The sequence below is a fragment of the Mus pahari genome, chromosome 14 (genome assembly GCF_900095145.1).
Source record: "Mus pahari chromosome 14, PAHARI_EIJ_v1.1, whole genome shotgun sequence".
In the NCBI taxonomy this organism is placed as follows: domain Eukaryota; kingdom Metazoa; phylum Chordata; class Mammalia; order Rodentia; family Muridae; genus Mus; species Mus pahari.
The window spans coordinates 37,958,054-37,965,220 of record NC_034603.1 but is presented as its reverse complement, the minus strand read 5'-3'; positions in this window follow the sequence as shown (position 1 = coordinate 37,965,220).

The window sequence follows — 7,167 nt, the reverse complement described above, 5'->3', positions numbered from 1 at the left end:
AAAAAAAAAAGCACTGACTGCTCTTCCAAAGGTGCTGAGTTCAAATCCCAGCAACCACATGGTGGCTCACAACCACCCGTAATGAGATCTGACACCCTCTTCTGGTGTGTCTGAAGACAACTACAATGTACTTATGTATAATAAATAAATAAATTAAAAAAAAAGATTTAAAGCAATGTCTTTTTAATAATGCATTAAAATTTGCAGTCATACATTCATAAATATAAATTGGCAGCCAAACTTTGTAACGTGATAGTGATGTTTCTAACATTGATTTCAAAGATGATAAAGTGTTTTAAGATTGGGTTTTGCTTACCAAAGGTTTGCATAAAAACTCAAAATTATGGTTAAAATTGCCAATGCTCCATTGACTGCAGCTTGCAGCTTAATTACAAATTTTAGATCTTTAATTCACGTATATATTGTAATTAAGATTGTTACAAGAGTAATCATCTTATGAGAGCGCTAATACAGCTCTCTGCGGCCATCNGGCCATACAAAGCAAAAGACAGACTTATCTAGATATATTTGTCTTTGTGCAAATATTAGACTCTCATACAACTTCGCTATGGTTGCTGCCTTGCAGGGAATTACCATTCAAGCAACTTTTTCACAATTTTTAAACGTTTTAAAATTCTTAAGACTGTTCAGAATTGGAGGCATAGGCAGACAGTTGAATTGTCCCCCTGGAATCTGTCCTCACTGTAAGAGAGACAAAGCTCAGAACAGCCTTGACAAGGCCTGTGTGGTTTTCTTTTGTTTTGCAAACAGGGCCTAAGGAAGTTCTTGGGACCTCACCCCTCCCTGCCTTCAGGGAGATTTCTTTTTAGCTAAACATTTGTTTCAGATCTACCCAGATGTTGTTCATAATAAAGTTAAAATTCAAAATTTATAAAAAGTCAATTGTAAAGACATTACAGTCTGGCTTGCCTACTTCATATAAAATTATTAAAGAGTTTGTTTTTTTCTTGGTAATTGTAAAGGGTTTTTCTTCTGGTGAACTGATGATCACTGGAAAGTTTTGCCTCTAAGTATGGCTTATACAGCTTACATTATGTAAAAATAATTTTTATTGTCTCTGCTTCAATACAAGAAGCTAAGAGTTTGAATCTTTCAGTGCGGAAAGTATTAGCTAAGGCCTCTAAAGAAAAGTTTACTTCAAATCTTTGCTCTCACACAAGGAGCTTTAAAGTTCTGGGGAGTAATTTGCTCCATAAGATTCAGAGGCCATAGCCAGGTGTGGTGGTGCACGCCTTTGAAGAGCACTGGCAGGTGCAAACAATAGAACCTGCTTGGCAGTTCGGAAGGGACCACCTGGGGTGGTAGTGACCGTCGAGGTCTGCAAAAGCCTGCTTCGGGGCTGAAGGGAGACAACATTTCCTCCCTAAATATATAATAAAATTTTTTTGGACTAGCACAAAATATATTTATGCTCCATCATCCTACCTAGGAATTATGGTGACTGGCGGCCACACCTGTCTTAGATCTCAGATTTTCCCAAACTATTCTTATCTGTCAAGGAGGAATATATGCAGCTTGTTTGTGAATATTTTGCACAAACATGGCTCTGTGGAGTATTATTAATAAACCATGGCCTCTTGGCATATACCTCTGTCTTAGATTGATATAGTTCTGAAATCTGGTTGCCTGTCATTGACTGTCCGGCCCTCATCGCACACCTACTCCCGAATTCAGACCAAAGCCACAATATATACTCAATATGTTTTTTCATATCGAAGAATTTCTGCCACTGCTCTTTGTTGAAGGCGAAGCTGCATGCGGGCTGCAGACTGGCTGTAGGGTGTAGCTGACCTGCTTGAAACACAAAGCCAAAACAGTTGTAAAGCAACAAGATAAAAGTTTCTTTGAGGAAGCCCAGGTACTCTATTCAGTTGCAAATTAGCAACAATCAAGCTCAAACTCTGCCTCCAGGTGTAAAGGAGGTGGCTTGAGAATCAATGGAAAGCTGTTTCATATGTAAATAGGCTATGCTCCAAGTTAACTAGCTAATAAAGATTTTTAGTTATCTTCATTAGGAATCTCTAATATTGGAATTATTACTAGACCAGTCCAAGATTGAGTTTAGAGTAACGGGTCACATTGAAGGAAAGAGAAGAATCATTATAACTCCTCATTATGACTAATTTTTTTAAGTCAGATTTCATAGTCTCTAATGTTCTCTATCCCAAAAAGTTAAAAGCTTGAAGCAAGGCAGCTTAGCTTGTCCAATCTGGGACAAAGGCAAGCAAGCAAAGGAGAGTCAAAAACATATAGCTAAATTAGCTTTCTTGTCACCAGTTGTGGCACTCAGCGAACTCACAGGTCAGCTTGGCATACAAACCTTTCTGGAAGTTGTCATGCTTCTGCAGCATTCTGTGGAGAAAACACAAGCTTTCCCTCTTCACCATTGGGGTAGCTGTTTAGGATCAAGCCATATGCCAAAGGAAAGAGGGAAATGATGTAATTCTATGTTCATTTAAATTTTTTTAAAAAATAAATTCTTTGCAATAATCCCAATTTTTGCAAAAGTCACTTATACCAAATCCCCCACCTGAATCTTGGCCCTATGATAACCTTGCACTTGCCTTTTGGCCATGGTGACTCCATCTTCCCTTTAAACCCGGGCTCCCTAGCTTGCCCTGTAGAAGACACTTCAGGCCTCCCTCCTCCAGGGAGCCAGGTAGACTGTTTTCTAAGTCTTGTTTTCCTATTCCTGCTACTTTCCCAGGTCTTCAGCTGACCTGTGATGTCTTTCATGGTTTCTGGTGATCTTCCTTTCTTTGTGTCAATGGTATAACATCTACCCTGTCTCCTTGACTCTCCCAAAGCTGGTGTTACATGGAAGCTGCTTCTCATCTGAACTCTTGGCAAGCCTCCCTCTGACTGTTTTGTTGTTGTTGTTGTTGTTGTTGTTGATGATGATTTGTTTAGTCTTGAGACAGCAACTCTCTATGTAGCCGAGGCTGTCCTAGAACTTACTACGTAGACCAGGCTGGCACCTCAAACTCACAGCGACCCACGACCCACCTGCCTCCAGAGTGCTGGGATCTCTCTGACTTTTGAACGAGATCATTTGTAACTATAAATTTCCCTCTTTGACCTGCTTTCATCATATCCTGTGGGTTGTGGTCTGTCCTATTTTCATTTTTAGTTGATTGATTCTAAGAATTTTCGAATCCCCTTTCTAATCTCCATGAATGCACATGCTCTGTAGTTTCTCTTGATGATGATTTTGTTTCATCCCACGTTGACCAGATAGAAATTATTTCAAATTTCTCATATTTAATAAGGCTTGCTGTGTGCCCTAAAATGTGGTCTGCTTTGGAGATTATCCATAGGCTACTGAGAAGGCTGTACTCTGCAGCTATTGGCTTAACTATTCTGTAAGTGTCTAAGTCCTTCTGACCTTTCGTGTTGTTTAACTATAATGTTTCTTTGTTGTTGTTGTTATTGTTGTTGTTTTGTCCAGATGATGCTTGTTGTTACAATTGGGTATTGACACCGCCCACTGTTATTGTGTTGAGATTGTTCTATGACATAAAGTCTAGTAGTATTTACTTTGTGAAATCAAGTAAGCTTAGAATTGTTATATCCTTTTGTTGGACTGTTCCCTTAGCCAATATAAAGCAGTCTTCTGCTCTTGTGGTTAATTTTAAATTCTATTCTGTGAGATATGAGCGTAGCTATTTCTGATCACTTCTGAGTTTTACTTGCTTTAAGTGGTCTCTTCATCTTCTCTTTCCCTCTAAGTCTTTGCCAACGAGATTTATTTCTTGCATACGACTACTGTTGGGTCATGGCATTTGTATGTGTATTGTGGCAGGGTGTTCACTGGGGATGTGTACATGTGTGTATATGTGTAGGTCAAAGATAACCTCAGGTTTCATTCCGCAGGAGTCAACCAGTGTGCATTTTGAGACAGAATTTCTCACTATGACCTGGGGCTAAGTGATGAGGCTAGCCTGGTTTACCAGAAAGCTTGGGGTCCCCTTGTCTCCAGTTTCCCAGAGCTGGGATCATAACCACTCGTCCCCATGCCCAGTTTTTTCCATGGGTGCTGGGGATTGGGTTTATGCTTGATGAGATCTAGAATAACTCATGAGATGGATCTCTGAGTATGACTGTGGAAAGTATCTTAATTATATCAAGTGACATGAGAAGAATCACCCACTGTGGGTGGTACCATTCTCCAGGCTTTATGTATGTAGGAAAGGGAGTTGAGCTGCAGCAGACATTCCATTCAATGCTATCTTCTCTCCCCACCCCATGGACTATACTCTGACCTTTGAGCTAAGCCAAACGTTCTCTTCCTTAAGTTGCTTTTGTCAGAATATTTTATCATAGCAGCAAGAAAGGAACTTAAAACAAACTTCTTTGTCTTCAAGTCCTGATGTTGTCTTCCTCTTGAAGCTTTCCACTGAGTAGAATAATTATATGGCTGTCTTAGTTAAGGTTACTATTGCTATGATGAAACACTATGACCAAAGCAACTTGAGGAGGAAGAGTTTATTTCACTCACAGTTCCATAGAATGATTCACTGTCAAAAACAGTGAGCACAGGAACTCTAGCAGGACAGGAACCTGGAGGCAGGAGCTGAATCAGAGGCCATGGAGGAATGCTGCTTACTGGCTTGTTCATCATGGTTTGCTCAGCCTGCTTTCTCATAGACCCCAGGACACCAGCCCAGGGATGGAACCACAGGCAATGGGAGGGACCCTCCCACATCAATCACCACATCACACCAATTAAGAAAATGCCCTACAGGCTTGCCTATAGCCCAGAGTTATGGAGGCATTGTCTCAATCGAGGCTCCCTCCTCTCGGATGACTTTAACTTGTGTCAGGTTGACAGAAAACTAGCCAACACAAGAGCCGTTGAGTTTTTTTCATTTCCATGATTTCTGTTACTTTATTTTGGTATTTCTACCATCTTTTTATTTAATTTCTCTTCTGTACCCTGTACCACTGTCCTTCTATTCAGCCACTTATTTGTGTGTTCCTTTCATTCATTCATTTTACACTCATTCATTTCTTCCATTTCACTGACCAATCATCATCCTTGAATGGTTTGAGTTGTATGCCATCTACTTCAGCCATCACTGAGCGCCCTGACTGTGGATCTGGGAGCTTTTGGGGGAGCCATGTTGCCTTGATTTTTTTTTTTTTTTTAACATTTCTTACATTTCTGCCCTGGGACTGTGTCACTGGAACTGTTTCTTTAGTTGGGCTTTTAAATCTCCAGGACTCTTCCAGGTGAAGTAGTTACAGTGTTCCAGTGGAGGCTGGATGGCTAGATGCAGGTGTCGTCCACACGCGCACACACACACCACTCACACACACGCGCACACACGCACACACATACACACTACTCACACTATGCTGGCAGTCTAGCTCAGCAGCTGAACCCTTGGCAGTGTGTCTCTGGAGACAACAGGCCTAACCCCCAGCACAACACTCCAAGACAAGATGGCTGACCACAGAACCAGCCATAATTGAAGATAGACCCAGCATGAAAATACAGACATGGTGGATTCAAAGCAATGGCATCAGTGTAATAAAGGAGTGTCTATGATGCCTTGCACACCTAAAAGACATGTAGGACTTTTTATAAATGTAGAAATCATGTGAGGAAAAAAAAAGGCTGAATTTTGCCAGGGGGACATTCTGGATTCAACTTTTTCATGTACAAGGTGGTAGGGTGGTACCAACACTTTTTACAGAAATACATATTTCTCCACAGAGTAAACTGTTGGCCTTTCTTACATGTTTTCCAGAACCTACCACAAAGACATTTTCCTTCATGGAAGGTGTGGTGGTTGAATAAGAATGGCCTCCATAGGCTCATATATTTGAGTGCTTCATCATCGGGGGTGGCACTATTTGAGAAGGATGAGGTGGTGGGTGTGGCCCCATTGGAGGAGTGCGTCACTGGGGGTGGGCTATGAGGTTTTTGTGTCTGTGTTTGTCTGTCTCTCTTTCTCTTCTTACAGATCAAGATGTAGCTTCCAATGCCTTCCTGCTTGCACACCACCTTACTTCCCATCATGATGATAATGAACTATGTCTCTGAACCTGGAAGCAAGCCCCAATGAAATGCTTTCTTGTATGAGAGTTGCCTTGTCCATGGTATCTCTGCATAGCAATAGAACAGTGACTGTCTTAGTTTAGGCCTTATTGCTGTGAAGAGATAAGCACACTTAGTGTAGCTTGAGCATGGGAGACCTCAAAGCCTGCCCCCACAGTGACGCACTTCCTCCAACAAGACCACACCCACTCCAACCAGGCCACACCTCCTAATGAGCATTCAAACACATGAGACTATGGGGCCTTTCCCATTCAAACCGCAGCAGTGACTAAGATAGGTGTCAACTATGAATTCATTTTAAATTTATTTACAGATTCTCCATTTCCCCGGGGTCTGGCTTGTACATCAGGCTGACCTCCAGTTCACTGTCCTGCCTTGGCCATCTTGTCTGCTCACATCTCCCACTGCTTTGTGAGGCTGAGGATGAAGCAGGGTCTCATGTGTGCCAGGCAAGCCCTCTGCCACTGCTGCATGTTGAGCACCATTGCCATTTTAGTTAGTTTTGATAATCTCTATCTTTGAGGTGGGGAGAATCCGGGAGGAGACAGGGAGGAGAAAGAAAATGACCAAAGTATTTTGTATAAAAAGATTAATGCAAAGAAAAAAAACAAATAGGTCTATCTTGGGCAAAATGTTTATCTTATCCTTTTACTGTGTATAGAAGATCAATAGCCATATCCTCTCTTTGATCATTACTCTTGCAATTCTATCTTCACATTCTCTCCTCATCAATCTTTCCATTCTACAGGTCTTTGCAGAACAACTGTTGGAGGAGGGCACAGTGACACACCTGTCAGCTCAGCGCGTACACGTGAGGCAGAGAATCATCGTGGGCTACAGAGAAAGACTCAAGTTCAGGTGTCCTCGTCCATCTTTCTTCATTTCTATTATTTTTAACGTCACTAATGTCAGCACTTCGTTGTGTTCGTCACTTCCTAATTTACAAACTGCTTATCAATCTCCTTCCATCGTATGGAACCTTCCAGTCTTTGATTTTTGGTGTTTCTTTCCTGGTTACAGTGGGCACTCCCCATCTGCAGATTTTACAGCCGCGGATCCACCCAGAGCCATGCTGAAAATGT